General features: G+C 51.8%; 1 protein-coding gene across 1 annotated transcript in view; it reads left to right on the forward strand.

Moving 5' to 3' along the window:
* Nucleotides 1–3,249: 3,249 nt before the first annotated feature.
* ABCG4 (ATP binding cassette subfamily G member 4) overlaps nt 3,250–15,716 on the forward strand; it is a 197,376-nt gene continuing 184,909 nt past the window's right edge. The window contains exon 1 of the mRNA XM_085645910.1: nt 3,250–4,207. The gene's annotated coding sequence lies outside the window, so the exon portion shown is untranslated. The remainder of the gene's footprint in view (nt 4,208–15,716) is intronic.

Consider the following 15,716-nt stretch of genomic DNA (forward strand, 5'->3'; position numbering starts at 1 on the left):
ACCCTCAGCACCGCCGAACACCTGCACTTCCAGATCCACACCGACCCCAACACCACCCTCAGAGGAACCCTCGTCTACAGACCCCCCGGACCCTGACCACAGTTCAGCGACCCTATCGCCGACTTCGTCAGCACACACGCCCTCACCTCCACGGACTACATCCTCCTCGGGGACCTGAACTTCCACCTCGAGAACAACAACGACACCAACTCCACCACCCTGATCGACAACCTCGCCAACCTCGGACTCAGACAACTCGTCACAACACCCACCTACTACGCCGGCCACACGCTTGACCCCATCTTCTCTGCAAGCCCCCACGTCTCCTTCAACCACACCACCGAACTCCACTGGACCGACCATCGCTGCATCCACTTTACCTTCCGGAAACCCACCACGCACCACCGCACCCAACAGATCCATCGCCGCGCTGGGGCAGTCACCGAAGACCAGCTAACCACCGCCCTCGCCCGGAAACCACCCGCCGACCCCACCGACCCCAACACCGCCACCCGCAACCTCAGACAGTGGATCGATGACTGCGCCAACACACTTGCCTCGTTCAAGAAACCCTCCAACAGCCACACCAGCAAGAAAGCCAGCTGGTTCACTGAGGACCTCCGGGCCTCCAAGGAACCCTGCCGAAAGCTTGAGAAGAACTGGGACCGTGAACGAACACTGGACAGCCGCGCAGCCCACAAGTACGCCACCCGCAGACACCATCACCTCATCAGATCCGCCAAAAGGGCCTCCTTCAAAGACCGCCTAGACAACAACGCACACAACAGCAAAGAGCTCTTCAACATCGTGAAGGAACTCTCCAACCCCAGCTCCAACACCATTAAAACATCCCACCTTCGCAAGACCTGTGCGACTCGCTTGCCATCTTCTTCCATCGCAAGATCTCAGACATCCACGACAGCTTCAATGCCACGACCGTCCAGACAACCACTTAGACCTCCGCCCCACCACGACCACCATCCGCACTGACCGCCTGCTCTCCTGGACCAACATAAACGACGACGACACCATCAAAATCATGAACACCATTCACTCCGGATCTCCGTCAAACCCATGCGCACACCACATCTTCAACAAAGCCAGCACCGCCATTGCACCCCATCTCCGGAAAGCCATCCACATCTCCTTCGAGACAGCAACCTTCCCGGAGAGCTGGAAGCACGCCGAGATCAACACCTTACTCAAGAAGCCCAAGGCGGACCCCAAGGACCTTAAGAACTTCCGGCCCATCTCCCTGCTCCCGTTCCCGGCGGAGGTCATTGAGAAGACCGTTAACAAACAACTGATCCACTACCTCGAGGAGAACAGCATTCTGGACCCGTCCTAGTCCGGTTTCCGCAGCAACCACAACACCGAAACTGCTCTCCTCACCGCCACCGATGACATCAGGGCCCTGCTAGACAACAGAGAAACCGCAGCCCTCATCCTCCTGGACCTGTTAGACGCCTTCGACACGGTCTGCCACCGCACACTACGCACACGCCTCCACGACGCCGGGATCCAAGAGAAGGCCCTGGACTGGACCACCTCCATCCTCTCCGGCAGAACACAGAGCGTCCGCCTCCCCCCCTTCCGCTCCGAAGCCACCAAGATCATCTGCGGTGTACCCCAGGGCTCATCCCTCAGCCCAACGCTGTTTAACATCTACATGGCACCGCTCGCCCACGTCGCCCGACTGCACGACCTCAACATCATCTCTTACGCCGATGACACGCAGCTGATCCTTTCCCTCACCAAGGACCCCCACACCGCCAAAACCAACCTCCATCAAGGAATGAAAGCCGTCGCGGAGTGGATGAAGAACAGCTGACTGAAGCTGAACTCGGACAAGACAGAGGTCCTCATCCTCGGATCCACCCCCTCGGCCTGGGACGACTCCTGGTGGCCGACCGCACTGGGAACAGCTCCAACACCCACCGACCACACACGCAACCTAGGGGTCATCCTCGACTCCACCCTCTCCATGACAAAGCAGGTCAACGCTGTCTCTTCCTCCTACTTCAACCCCCTCTGCATGCTCCGCAAGATCTACAAGTGGATCCCCACCGAAACGAGAAGAACGGTCACCCAGGCCCTCATCAGCAGCAGGTTGGACTACGGAAACGCCCTCTACGCAGGAGCCTCGGCCAAACTCCTGAAACGACTTCAACGCATTCAGAACGCCTCGGCTCGCCTGATCCTCGACATCCCTCACCGCAGCCACATCACACCCCACCTGAGAGACCTGCCCTGGCTCCCCGTCAACAAGAGGATAACCTTCAAGCTCCTCACCCACGCACACAAGGCACTCCACAACACCGGACCAGCGTACCTCAACAGACGACTCAGCTTATACACCCCCACCCGCCAGCTTGGCTCCGCCGACCTCACCACCATCCCCCGCATCCGAAGAGCGACCTCTGGCAGAAGATCGTTCTCCCACCTCGCCGCCAAGACCTGGAACACCCTCCCCATCCACCTATGGCAGACCCAAGTCCTGCTGACCTTCAGAAGACTCCTCAAGACCTGGCTTTTTGAGCAGTAGCAGCATTCCCCACCCCCCAGTGCCTTGAGACCCTCACGGGTAAGTAGTGCGCTTTACAAATGCTAGGATTGATTGATACTTTCGGGTCCAGTTCGCGCTGAATAAAACTCCCCCCCACACAAAAAAATTGCGATGAGACACTGTTCTCCGCAGCAGATGCGTTACCCTCCTTTGCTATTTCACAAGGGTCACATCCCGCCTGGCAGGCACGTTCCTCCTCCGCAGCAGAAGCAATAAACGCCCCACCTCTTTCTCAGTAATTGGTGCTATCTCAGAGGGTCGGAACCTGCAGGTGAGGCATTGTGCTCAACCGGAACAGATGATCACCTACCACCACCTACCCCCATCTTCCAGTGGATGGATTCTGCAGGCAGCAGCGGTAGCCGGTTGGAGGTGCATTAACCCTCTGATCTATCTAACAGCGGTTATAACCTGCAGCGCAGCCACTGCAATCAGCTGGGTGTTCATAAGCCTCCTGGCTTATGTTACCGTTTTTGGCACCTGCAGGTGAGACGCTGTCCTTGCTGCAGGTGGCTCAGACGGAGGTGGATCAACCCCCCAGGCTGATTTACAGTTGTCGAAACCTGCAGTTCCATCACTGTCCTCCGCGGCAGGTGCATTAACCAGCTGCGCTCTCGCCCGCTAGTGACGCAGCCCCTTTAAGAGGATGCTGCGGTGTTTGCGCTCCTCCCCTCCGGACCATCAGAGGATGCTGAGCCGGCATAGATGGAGTCGGGCCGGAGGTGGGCTGGTGATCGAGGCGGCAAGGAGGGGGCCCGGGAACCGGAAAGGGCCCCTGCCGCTCAGGGTGGCACCGCTGGACGCGTTCACGCACGGACTCTAGGCGCTTCCCAGACATAAGCGTGACAACGCACTGGACACGCGTGACATCGGTCTCAGGAGGCGTCTGAGTGGACAGAGAGGCGCTAACCCTCCGGAGCAAAGCCTAGTAAGGGGGGTCTGTGAAGGGCAGATTCGTTCGAAGTGAAGGTCGCCTATGGGTATAGTGTCTGTCAGACTCGGGGCGGCCATTTGTCTTCAGAGGGCGGCGTTCGCCTGACAGGAGTTGGACCCGGGGGCTGGGGTATCGGGTAAGGGCTAGGGCTAGGGCTGGGTTAGAGCCAGGGTTAGAGGTTACGCCTGTGTTTGGGTCGGCAGCTCGCAGTGAGTAGAGTTGCTACAAATTACACAGAGACTAAGTGACGTGGAGGTAACCGGGAGTAAGGACTAGCGGATACTACTTAGGGGGTGAGGGCGCGGTTCTGGAACTAGGTGGTTCTGCCTAGGCGTCCTGGGACTTGAGGGCGAGGACTTGGGGGACTGGGGCTCGAAGGGGGGGCACTAGACCTCAGGCTAGGCGGTCTGATTCATAGGAGAAGACCATACTCTGAAGGGCTCTGAGTAGGATGTAGAGGGGCTGGAAGAGGGTCTCTCGAAGTGGGTGTCAGGGGAAGGGGCGAAGGCTGATGTTACTCATACCTCTTGGGACCCAGACTTAGGGTTCAGAGTGCGGAGGGTTGGAGTAGGGGGCCTCAAACTGGCGACTCCAAACAAAGAAGCGGCGTCTGAACAGTACGACCGACTTTGAACCAGCCCAAGCGAGGGCGCGACCACAGCGGCTCGAGTCTGGAGTCTAGGAGCTGACATCCGCTAAACATTAAGGTGAGTGCGCCATCATTACCGGGAAAGCTCCCGGTGAATATTGCAGCTGCATGCTGGATCAGTGCTGGAATAGAGGGGAAGGGGTGATCGGTGAATGATAGTGGAGCCGGAAGTGTGAGCTAGCGGAGTATGAACGGACGATGGATGACGAGTAGGAGACGAGTACTGGTGGAGTGTAGAAGGGTAGAGTATGGTTGGATATGAAAGCTTGTGGACAGGCTCGTAATTTCCATTGGTGCAGCAGGTGCAGTGGCACCGGGGCCCAGAGGTCTGAAAGCCCACTGAACCCGGGTTATTGCTGCATTTTTAAAGTTCATACAGAGGCCGGGAGGTGGTTCCTTCCTTGCACTAGGGCTCTTGGCACACTGGCTACGCCACCGAGGATGGGGTACTAGTAGTGAGCGCTGGTGAGATGTCTGAGAACAGAGCAGTGGAGTGAGCGTTTGAGCTGAGTTCTGGGGGGGGGGGGGGCTCTCATGGGTGAGTTACGGTGGATTCTCGATGGGTTGTTTAATTGGAGCGTCTCTGGTGATTCTCGACAGAACGGAGTTAGTGTCATGAGTGAGTGCGGGCAGAGTGCCTCTTCTGAGTGCCAGTGCAGTCAGTAATGATTGAGTGTCGGTGGTGAGTGGTGTCCGAGGTGCGTGTCTGTCGTGCATGCTGATCTGGAGTAACATGTGTGCTTGTGCAGCATCCGAGATTAGTGGTAGCAAAGTGTTCTTGAGTGCCTGTGTGGTTCTGGCTTGTGAGCCATAGAAGTGAGTGCTGGATCGGTCACTCTTGGTGAGTTCTAGCCAAGATCAAATATGAATGCTGTTTGTGAGTCTGGGGGTGGGACAGGTGTGACTGGTAGGGCAGTGTCAGGCGCCACTGCTTGTATGGTGTGATTGGTCAGAGTTTGTGGAGTGTGAGAGGCGATGAGATGAGTGTTGGAGGCGGGTGCTAGTGCGTAGTCAGTCCTGCTATACATTTTGTTGATATTTGGTGCCGGGTCAGAGGTTAGTGGCAGAGGATTGCCAGGGGTGACTGCTTGCACAGTGAAAGAGATATTGTTGGCAGAGAATCGAAAGTGTGTGCACACATTTTAAGGTATTGGCAAAGTGGCCAATTGCCCTGGCCACACCTTCCAGCCCCCCCTCCCCCCAAGGTAATCGTTTTCTCATCCTATCACACTTCGTCAGAACCTTTCTTTGCCTACGTCTGTCTCAGACTGTCTCTCTCACTAGCCTGTGTCGTGTTAAGAATGTGTGGGCTCCTGGGCAAGAAATACTGTAGGTGTTTTTTGTGAACGTTTAAGTATATTTCAATATTGTCTGGCATCAGGCAGGTTCGAATTAGTTGTAAAATTGAAAGTTGTTCCGAAAAAAACGACGCAAAATATATCTTTCCCAGAGCCCCATAAGTCCCTAAAATGACACGGAGTGAGTGCGGGTAATTTGCCAGAGGTGAGATCCAGAGGTGTGTCAACAGTTAGGGTTGGTGTAGTGCCAAAGGTGAGTGCTGGCAGTGTCAGAGGTGAGTGCCACTTTGGCGTCTCTCAGAAGGGAGTGTTGGCACAGGGCCGGAGGTGAGTGAGCGGCAGCGGAGCGTCGGAAGGGAATGTTAAGTTCTTTCTGCCCACTGACAGCAGCTTTTATTGGCACTGGTGAGGTAGAACTCGGCGGCCTGAAGCTGTCCCGCATCAGACGAGTGCGGCTACCCGGTGCTGACTTCTTCTTGCATGCTGGTACTTGTAGTTGTAAAGTCGGGGCGGGGGTCCTGCCGTCCTCTGGCTTGGAGTCACACTCTCTGGTTCCAGCATCACGCACGGCCGTTGAGCTCCAGGGCGCACCGCCCTTCTCTATCCTCCATTCTGACTGTCCCCACTCTGTGTGTTGCCCCCTTTTCACCTTGCCCTCCCTCCTCGTGCCCCTTTCTAGGCACCCTCCATTGTTTTTTGTCTCTCCTGGGATCACTGTCCGTCGTCTTCACTCCCGTCTGTCACCTGTCGGTCCTCACTCCTGCCCCCACCAGATCTTCCTCCTCCACCTCCAGACTGTCCTCGCACTTGTCCCTCTTCCCTTCCTCGCTTCATGTCCGCTGCCCTCTCTTGCTACAAGACTAATGGTATACCGCCTTTCCGCCCCGCCATCATTCCACCTATCTCTACCTATCCCCAGCCCCGCGCTGCCCTCCCTGGCGCCTGGCCTCATTCTCGTTCCATGTTTGCCCCGTGCCTGTTTCCCCATCAGTCTCCACACCCCGCCTTTTCTACTCCTGTGCAGGCGGTGCTCTCCCCCATCCCCAGTGCTGTCTATTCCCCTTCCGGGCCCGTCATTACTCTCCTGTACCTGTCTGTCGCCCGCCCCTTCCCTCACTCCCCTCTGGCAGCGTCTTTCTATTTCTGTCCTGCCTGCTGCCTTTTCTGCTTAGGTCCCATCTATCTCGCCCATAAGCTCCCTTTCCGTACCCCCCCCCCCCCTTCACACGCTCCCCCTAAATCTCCCCCCTCCTCAATTTTGCCCATCATTCCTCACAGCTGTGCGACTGGCATCCTAGCTGGCTGTTCCCTCCCACGAGCCCCCACCCCTACCCCCTTCGCCTCCTTTCATTCGTGGTCTCCCTGTTGCTGTTCTCACTCTTTTTACCTGCCTCCCCTTCAGTCCTTACCGTGGCCTGTCTCTTCCCGCCCATCTGTCTGGCTCCCCCTCCCCGGTCTGTCCTTCCTCCCAAGGACAGAAGCTGAATGTTCTCCCAGGAAGCACAACCTTGCTTCGAGGGCAGGCACGGGCCGGGGCACTACGGGCTCTCTGAATGGACGTGGCACGTGACGAGCAGGGGTAGTTCCTGTTTCTCACTTGCTAGAGCGGTGCAGTGCTCATAGGGTCTATAGGAGAGCAGTCTTTTCTGCCTGCAAGACGATACAGTGCTCAAAGTGCAGAATGAGGAAGTGGCGCTGGTGCCGAGGGTGCATTCGTGACCTATGGTAACACGGACTGGGCATGCAGTAATAACGGGACTGGGAGCTGTAGGGAGGGGGTTGTGATGGCGAGTCGCCTAAATCTGTGCTGGGCCTTGTTGCCGAGACGGAGCACCATACATGCAATTAATGGACAGGTCATTTACTATCTGGGAGTGGCCGTGGAACAGTGCACATCCCGTTTATTTACCTTCTGAGGCTGGACCCAGCGCCGTGCGCGCGTGCGACGTGGATGCACGCCACAAAGAGGTCCATCCAACCCTTCCTCCCTCCTTACGTTAGTTTACTTTGCATATCATGTTCAACATAAAAAGCAATCAGTGCACCACTGTATATCGATTCCATAAAATACAAGATCTGTATCCAATGTCGTGTTCTTCAAATTCTCCTTTTATTTCGACTCACAAACGATTCTAGTGTAACATACAACAGTAGAGTGGATCAGCCAATGCGTTTCGTCCACTACAAATGGACTTCTTCAGGGCATTCGCGGAGCCCTGAAGTGGTGCACCGATTGCTTTTTATGTTGAACATGGTACAGGTCAGTTGAGGACCACACCTTGACAGTGGGTGTTTATGACCGGGTGCACACATATTCTCTTGGGGGAACTCCCTCTATTTAATGTTCTTTGGGGATAGCAGGTTAGGTGCTAGTAGTTATAGGGCATCACTGTCAATTGTTGTTCTTTATTAGTTTGCCTATCATGTATTGACATTTTTTGTTGCTGTTTTGATATAGCGCAAACTCGACCCTAAGGAATTGGAGAGCTTTGCATGAGCACCAGTTACATTATACAAGGATATATAATTTTTTTCGTAGGCACGCCAGATTCAGTGATTTGCCCAGAATCACACGATACCTGCACCTCCCAGCCTCCGCACTGAGTCTTTGAGGACTAGACTGGGCGCTGGGTTGGGCCGCTGGTTACACGGTCATATCATCCCCTGGCCAGCGCCTTGGGTTTGGGGTATTGCACTTCCTCTGGTCAGATTGCCCTGCTGGGCTGCTCTCTCTCTCTCAGGGATGCGTCCTTCAGGAACGCCTTTGTGCTGCTGCTCTGGGTCGGAGGAGACCACTTTCCAGGGTCCTTTGGGATGCCGTCGGGCCTCCCAGTTCAGGACTTTCATGGTCACCTGTGCCTTCGGGCAGAGGTGACCATTATCTCTTTAATCTTGGAACTTGCCAGGGGTTCCTCTCAAATGGTGTTCGGAACTTGTTGCCTGGGGTGCGATCTTTGATAAAAGCCACATTTTCAACTTGAAGTGTTGGGGCAGAGGCACCTTGGGGACCATTGTGGGCGGTTGCCCTCGAAGACTGGTGGGGATGCCATCTGCCGCAGCCCACCTTAGCAGGAGATCCACGGGGTAGATCCCCTGATGGGTGCTGCGCAGCATTTGCCAGTAGGCCCTCAGAAGTTGATGGAGGCATTCTTTGAGGTCATCTCTATGTTTGACCCACTATCCTCAGTGCTTTTTTGAGGGAACACAGACACCTCTCAGCCTCTCCATTCGCTTGCGGCCGTCACAGCATGGTTTTCCTATGCCGTGCACTCAGGCTGTTAAATTATCTGCCAAAGTCCTGGCCTTGGAATGTTGGACCACTGTCTGTCTTTCCTTCTTCTGGATGTACGAATAGGATGAACGTTTTCTCCATCACAGGGTTTCCTCTACACTAAAGTCCATGCTCAGGTGAGCCCACAGGCGGCGGTGTAATTCTTCGGTGATAATGGGTGCCTGCTTTCTCCCATCTCCAGTGAGCTGGCAAGGGTGGCATCGACACACAGCGTCATCAACCATGACATCTGTTCCAGGAAACCAAACTTTTCTCCTGAGCCACCTTTGCTCTTGGCCATTCCTTGGTGGCCTTAATGTGCCAACGCAACCACCATGTTCCACTGGGCTCTCGGGATAATGATGTAGTACCCCAGCAGCAGGAGTCCATCCGTGGCGTGACTACGCTCGTATCGTAAGAGCTGCACAGCGGCGTCATGATCAGTTTTTCTGGGTGGTTCCATCCCATGGCTCCATCCAGAAAGTCTTGCCATGCTTTGAGCTGTAGCGCTTCCATCGCCTTCTTCAGGCATGCATTTGAGCAGATGGCTATCTCAATCTCTTCCTCGCCATGGTGTAGGCGCCTTGCACAATCATGCAGACAAAGTACTCGGTCACTCGTCCTCCGCCCATGCCTCAACCTCACCGACTTGTCGGTGTCGCAATAAGAAGTCGGCTGGATTTTGGGCCCCTGGGCAGTGTGTGACTTCAGAGTCGTACATCTGCAGCTGGATAGCCCATCACTCAATTTTCGGTGGTGGGTTACATGAGGTTCCCACGAATAGCGGGACCAGCTGCTTCTGTTTGGTGACGACCCAAAACAGTCTCCTACAAAGGTAGAGATGGAATTGGCAACAACGCCTCTGGATTACCAGCGCCTCCCTTTTTTTTATTTGGGTGTTCTGGGACTCGGTACCTGTCAGGGCCTGACTAGCGTATGCAATTGGGACCCACTTTCATGTCTCTTTTCTTGTAGCAGCATTGCTCCTAGCCCAACGAAGCAGGGATCCACCACCAGCTTTGTGTTACTGTAAGGAAAGTAGTACTCCATAATTGCATCCTTTAGCAAAGCGTCCTTCACATTCCAGAACGCTATATCCACTCTGGCATCCCACTCCCATGTTGTGTTGGCCTTTATGAGGGCCCTCGGGGGTATTGAGATGGGGGCTAGATTTGGTCTGCACCACCCACAGTAGGTGTCCATGTCCAGAAAGCTCAGAACATTTGATGAGTTTTGGAGCACCATTGCCTTTCGGGTGGCCACTGCTTCCTTTTAGTCCACCTATAGGCCGTCCATTTAGAAAATGTATCTGAAAAACTCTACAGACTGCTCAAAGAATTATAATTTTTGTTGATTTAGCATGAGGCCACGGTCTGCAGGGCTAGCTCGTGTCGCTCGGTCATCTGTGGTACTCTTCCAGCATGTTGGAGTATTGAAGAATATCAACACTGATATTACAAACCACTGCCAGTCCGGTTAGCTCTTCCCGAATTGTGTTCTGGAAGACCTCGGCAGCTAAGGAGATGCCAAAGGTCAGGCATTTGCATCACCCTAATCGTGGATGCATAGAGAAAGTTGTGATTTAGATGCAGACAGGGTCCAGGTCGAGATGTCGTACCCCTTTTTGAGGTCTAGGTTGGAGAATGAGTGCCCAGCGTTTAGTTCCGAGATGATGTCATCCATTGTTAGCATGAGATGACTCTCTCAGCGGATTCCATTTTCGGGAGACGCATCCCCACAGAGGTGGATGGCTACTGGCTGTCTGGGTTTGGGTACCACCACCATCAATGGGGATACTCACGGGGTTGGTCCAGTCACTTCCTCAATTATGACTCCAGCTGCTCAAGCTTTCATTGTTCTTGGTCCTCCAAGGGCCGTAGAAGGAAGGGAACTCACCGGTGGCGCTGAGCCAACAGTCATACAGTCGGTAATGTGGCAGTCTGACCTTTGTACCCTTCAGGCAGCCGAGGCCCTGGAACAGCTCTGGAAAGTCGTTCAGGACTGCCTCCGCTTGGGTGTTGTGGACGTGCCAGGCACAGAACATTAGCCTGAGGTCCTCTGCAGTGTGACATTCGAGGAGGGTGCCCGTCCCCTCCTCCATTGACAATGAATTGGGCCCACACACTGTGGCTGCTATTCGTCACCACCACGTAAATGACTCCAGATAAAGGCTGTAGACACCTACTGCCATAAGCGAATATCTTCGCTTTAGTAGTCTCCAGTGGGGGGGGGATCAACGTTGCAACTCCTCGAACTCCCGTATATCCATGATATTCATGGGTGCCCCCATGTCGATCAGGGCAGGGACTGTCCCCCCTCCCATCATCATAGTGAACAGCTTCATTTTGGTGTTCACGAGTTGTACCATGATAATCATGGAGACGTCTTTGTTGGTGTCCAGGATGCCTGCCCCAGAAAGTTGGCTCGCGCCTTATCTGAGCTCCTGCAGACACGGCAAAGTGATTCACCTTCCCACACCGGGAGCATGTCTTGCCTTTGGCAAGGCAGGTGTCTTCATAGTGAGATTCAACGCTGCAATTTCCACATTTTGTCTGGGTGCGCGTGGGTTGTGATGGTATTTGTGGGTACCCTGAACATCTGTAGACACCATCTACCCTATCCTCTTTGACCCGGCCAGGGCCCATCTCGTCCGATCCTGCTGAGCTGAACACTTGGAGAGGGCTAGTACCATATCCTCTGCCCTGCTGTTCGAGAGTTCATGCAAGCGAGCCAGTACAAGGATCGCACCAAACGTCATGCCATCAGACATCTCAACGTGGAGGAGCGACAATCATGTATGATATGGGCTCAGACCTTCTTGGCCTGGTCTTTGTCTATGCTCGTGCTGGCAAGTGTACGCAGACGGATGTGGAATGTCTCAATGTTCTCGTCCTCGCATTGTTTTGCCTGGCGCAGATTGAACCTCTCAAAATCAAAGTTTAGTGTGGGGCCAAAATAGGCATTGAGGGCAGCCACTGCAGCATCATGGTCATGGTCCGCCCCTCCCCCCGGCATAGTCTGAAATAGTTGTTAAATCTCCTCACTTCTGAGGTGCAGCTGGAGCTACCCTTAACAGTCCAGCTTTGCACGGAAAATAGTTGTTCAGCCTGGCGATCCACTGTGCCACCTTGGTGCTGCAATTGCCAGGTCTACCAGAGCGGCAAAAAGGGTCTGTGCCATCGGTGAGGCATGCACGTTCTGTACTTGAGGCAACAGCGGGGCAGGAGCATGCTGCTGGGGTGTCTAGTCCGCTATGGTAATGGCTCAGAGGAGATAGATTTTCCCAGAGTCCACCCCAACACACTGCACCTCAGGCGCACACCAGGAGCTGGGGCCCAGGAGGCGGATGGAAACATTCTTCCATGGAAGCAGACGCAATGCTGTTACACTGAAGGGGCAAATGCACTCCAAATTTTGACATTTGACAAGTTACTACTCTCTTTTATACTTTTAAATACGCCCGACTCAGATGGATTAACAACGTTAGCGTACAAATTAAGCCCTGAAGAAGGACGAAACGTGTTGGCTACTGTTCGTTGATGTGGTTTTAAAAGAAAAAAGACAAATCAAGATTTACTGAAAGAAGAAACCATTGTCATATGCATTTGTTGTGGCTCAGTGATAATGGTTATGAATACTGTTTGACATGGAAATCTATGCATAATATATATATGTCTTACTACACGTTATCAATAAATTCTGAATTTGGGTGCCTAACCACTATCTTGACGGATGGAAACAGTGCCGCTGCAGTTGGGAAGCGGGTGGAGATTCCGGCACAGTAGCAGCACCCTTCAGACGACAGGTGCTGGTCGTCCAGGGATCAAGTCCAGCATATCCATCGGTGGCGGTTGTGCACGCCACGCGATCTCACAAACACCTCTTTGTTGCCAGGGTAATTGTGCTTGTGCCTTGTTGTTGAGGCTGAGCACCCCACTTATTTATCCCCTTAGGCCATTCCCAGACCTCGGGTGTGTGTGACGTGACTACAATCCACGTTAAGGCCGGATGACACTCAGCGCCGTGGGTGGTCATAGGGTCAAAAGGCTTATTGTGTGTGCATATGATGTGCAGATGAACAGTGCTTTAAATGGAAATAAAGAAGTGCAGGTTCTCACTGTTTAGACTACTTGCTTGCTCCTGAGAAGAACTGGTCCTCTTCCAATAAATGTATTACAACAGTGTTGAAAAGGGCAGGTACTCTGTACTGGACAGTACTTGCCCATTTCAATGACTGCAGATGGGTGAATCGCAATGTTTTCAGCAGGCAGCAAGGCTGGACCAGATAGCTCCTTTCTGCTTAACCTGGGGACCTGGCCCCTGTGTCTGGGGACTATCTTGTTAGCCCAGCCCATGGCCGGACTGGTCGAAACCAAAGTCAGACACAGCATAAAGTTCAAACCAGCCCCACATGGGGGACTACAATGTAGGGTGACAACATTTTGAGAACCAAAAACCGGGACATTTAGCAAACATAGAAGAAGGACTACAATCTACCCTTCAAAGGAGCGGCAAAGAATGACAGCCCTCATCAACATAGAAACACAAAAGAGCACTAAGAAAATAAATAAAATGTCTTTTTTAAAACCAGCATCATACCTGTAAATTAAATTGCTTACTTATAACAGCTGCTAACTAGCCCTGCTTTGGAACACCTAGAAAAGTGCCTTTCACTGTTTTCAGTCAAACTTCTCTAAAAACCAGGACGTGAGCCAAATTTACCGAAATCTGCTGAGACAGCTGGTGAAACCCGGGACTGTCCCGGCAAATATGACTCTCCTGGGCACCCTGCTACAATGGGCTCCCGAACTTTCGTGGTTCGAAAGCATCCCCTAACCTGCAGCCGGCCGATAAAATGCGAAGTGCTGATTGGCCAGTTCGGCTCTTGTCCTGCCCCTCATTCAACAGGGGCATCTCTCACTCACATGCTTACAGCTGTGCTGCAGGCTCCTCTGAGCCCACTCAAAGCTTTTTTCCCCAACCGCCGACTAAAACTAGCTTTTCATTTTAAAAAGAGGAAAATTATTTTGGTGGAGCGTGGAATGAGGAATATACTCCGTTTAGTAAACCCTGAATGTTGTGTGCCTGCTTGCAGGTGAAAGTCTGTTTATGTGACAGTGTGTGTGTATGTGTAAGCATGTGTGTATGAGTGAAGGGAAAGGTCAAATGGCGTGTGATGTCACTTCTGTTACCCCAGGCAGTTTGGTGAATTGACGCTCATGGATAAGCCATTCGGTTTCTGATACCAGAGTGCACAAAATATGAACTTAAAGACTACCCTTTGAAGAATTTAGGTATCAGTCATTTCATAACATTTCAAATATCTTTAAAGGCAGTGAATCCCCCTTTGCAAAGTGAACTTTGTTATTCCAAAACAGTTCTTGAAATGGGAATAGTGAAGTGCACAGGATCCCAAAGTACCTGTTTGTTGCTGAGAAGGGCCGCTATTCTCCCATTATAGATTCTGCACCAGGCCTCGAAAAATCTACTCGCTCACTCACTATAGCGAGTCAGATTTTATCAGGTCAAGCTATTTTTAGCACCTACTCGCCCATGAGTGAATTTAAGCTGGAAAGAAACAGGTGTGCTGTTCATTCACAAAGGGAATCAGCAATAAAGACACTATTAAATCTTGTTTTTCTCTTGAGACATTTGCTGTCTGTTCATGGACAGAGGTTAAATGACAGTTTGTCTTTTTACTAATTGTTGCCTATCGTATCCTGGAAAATGCTGTTTACTTTTGAGGTTTTTGTTGAGTGAGCTGTCTGGCAATCATTGTAAAACAAAATGCTGTAAGATGTCAGTACTTTTTTTTCTAACACAACATTGAAACAGTTTGTAAATGAATAGCACGAGTATTTCAAAACATATCAGGAATTCTGAAATACATATTTTTTGTAATTCAGAAGCGTGATGAAAACAGAAGTGCTACCACTTCAAGCTGCAGGTATGAATTTATTAAATCTATAGTTTTTAAACATGATTCGAGAGATAGTCCTTCCCCGCCCTGATGAAAAGGCAATTAATGAACTAAGAGGCAAGTCAGCGGTCATCTGTATCTTGTATGTGGCTAGATTTGTATTCTATATGAAGCAAACGTTTTGTCTAATAAATCAAACCAAAATGTTTTTTTGTACAGCAGACATGCTGAACTCGCATATTTGAAGGTGCTCTCATATGTGATAAAGAAGAGAATGGCAGCTCAGTGAATTAAAATATTTCTCCAGGATCACATATTTTAAACCAGTTTATGGATCAAGAATATTATAATTAGGTCAAGTAGATTATTTAAGTCACTAGACCTGTAGGTCTCGTAAAGGTTTGATGATTTTTTTGAGGCCTGTGCACCTCTACTGAGAAGTGCCTGTATTCTTGCTTTACACTTTAAAGAAGTACAGGTACACAGTACATGACAGTATTTACCCATTTTAAGCACTGCTCTGAAATACATTTCAATTTGAGAGACCAACAAAAAAATCTAGCTACGATTTCACCATATTGAGAAAAGTGCAACTCTGTCCCATATCTTTCTAGAAATGTTAATCATGCGTTAGACTGTCCTGATCCTGAGCGAACAATACTGCTGTTGTCTGATTTGTTTTTATAGCATGAAAAGGCCCTAAGGGTACTGGAGCACTTTAAAACAGAATTACATTACGCTTTCTTTGGCACCGGAAGATTCTATGATTTGCCCAGAATCACAGGAGGTTGAGCCAAGGTTAGGATTCGAAAGTGATTCCACATCCAAAGTTGACACTCTAGACACTAGACCACATCTCCTCCTCCTATGTGATACTCTATCATGTTCCTCTCAAGTCCCACCCTTATAGTCCTTCTACCGTCCTTATTATCTCATTAAAACATTGAATCGGGGATCAGTCTCTGGCTTGCCCTCCCTTCCAGACGCTACACCCTCAGTTACCCTCCCCTTCCAGTCGGGCTGACTTGACTTGCACTCACCATAGTGCCAATATCGGCCACACGCACCAGCCCTCTCG

The sequence above is a fragment of the Triturus cristatus genome, chromosome 3_1 (assembly GCF_964204655.1).
Source record: "Triturus cristatus chromosome 3_1, aTriCri1.1, whole genome shotgun sequence".
Classification (NCBI taxonomy): domain Eukaryota; kingdom Metazoa; phylum Chordata; class Amphibia; order Caudata; family Salamandridae; genus Triturus; species Triturus cristatus.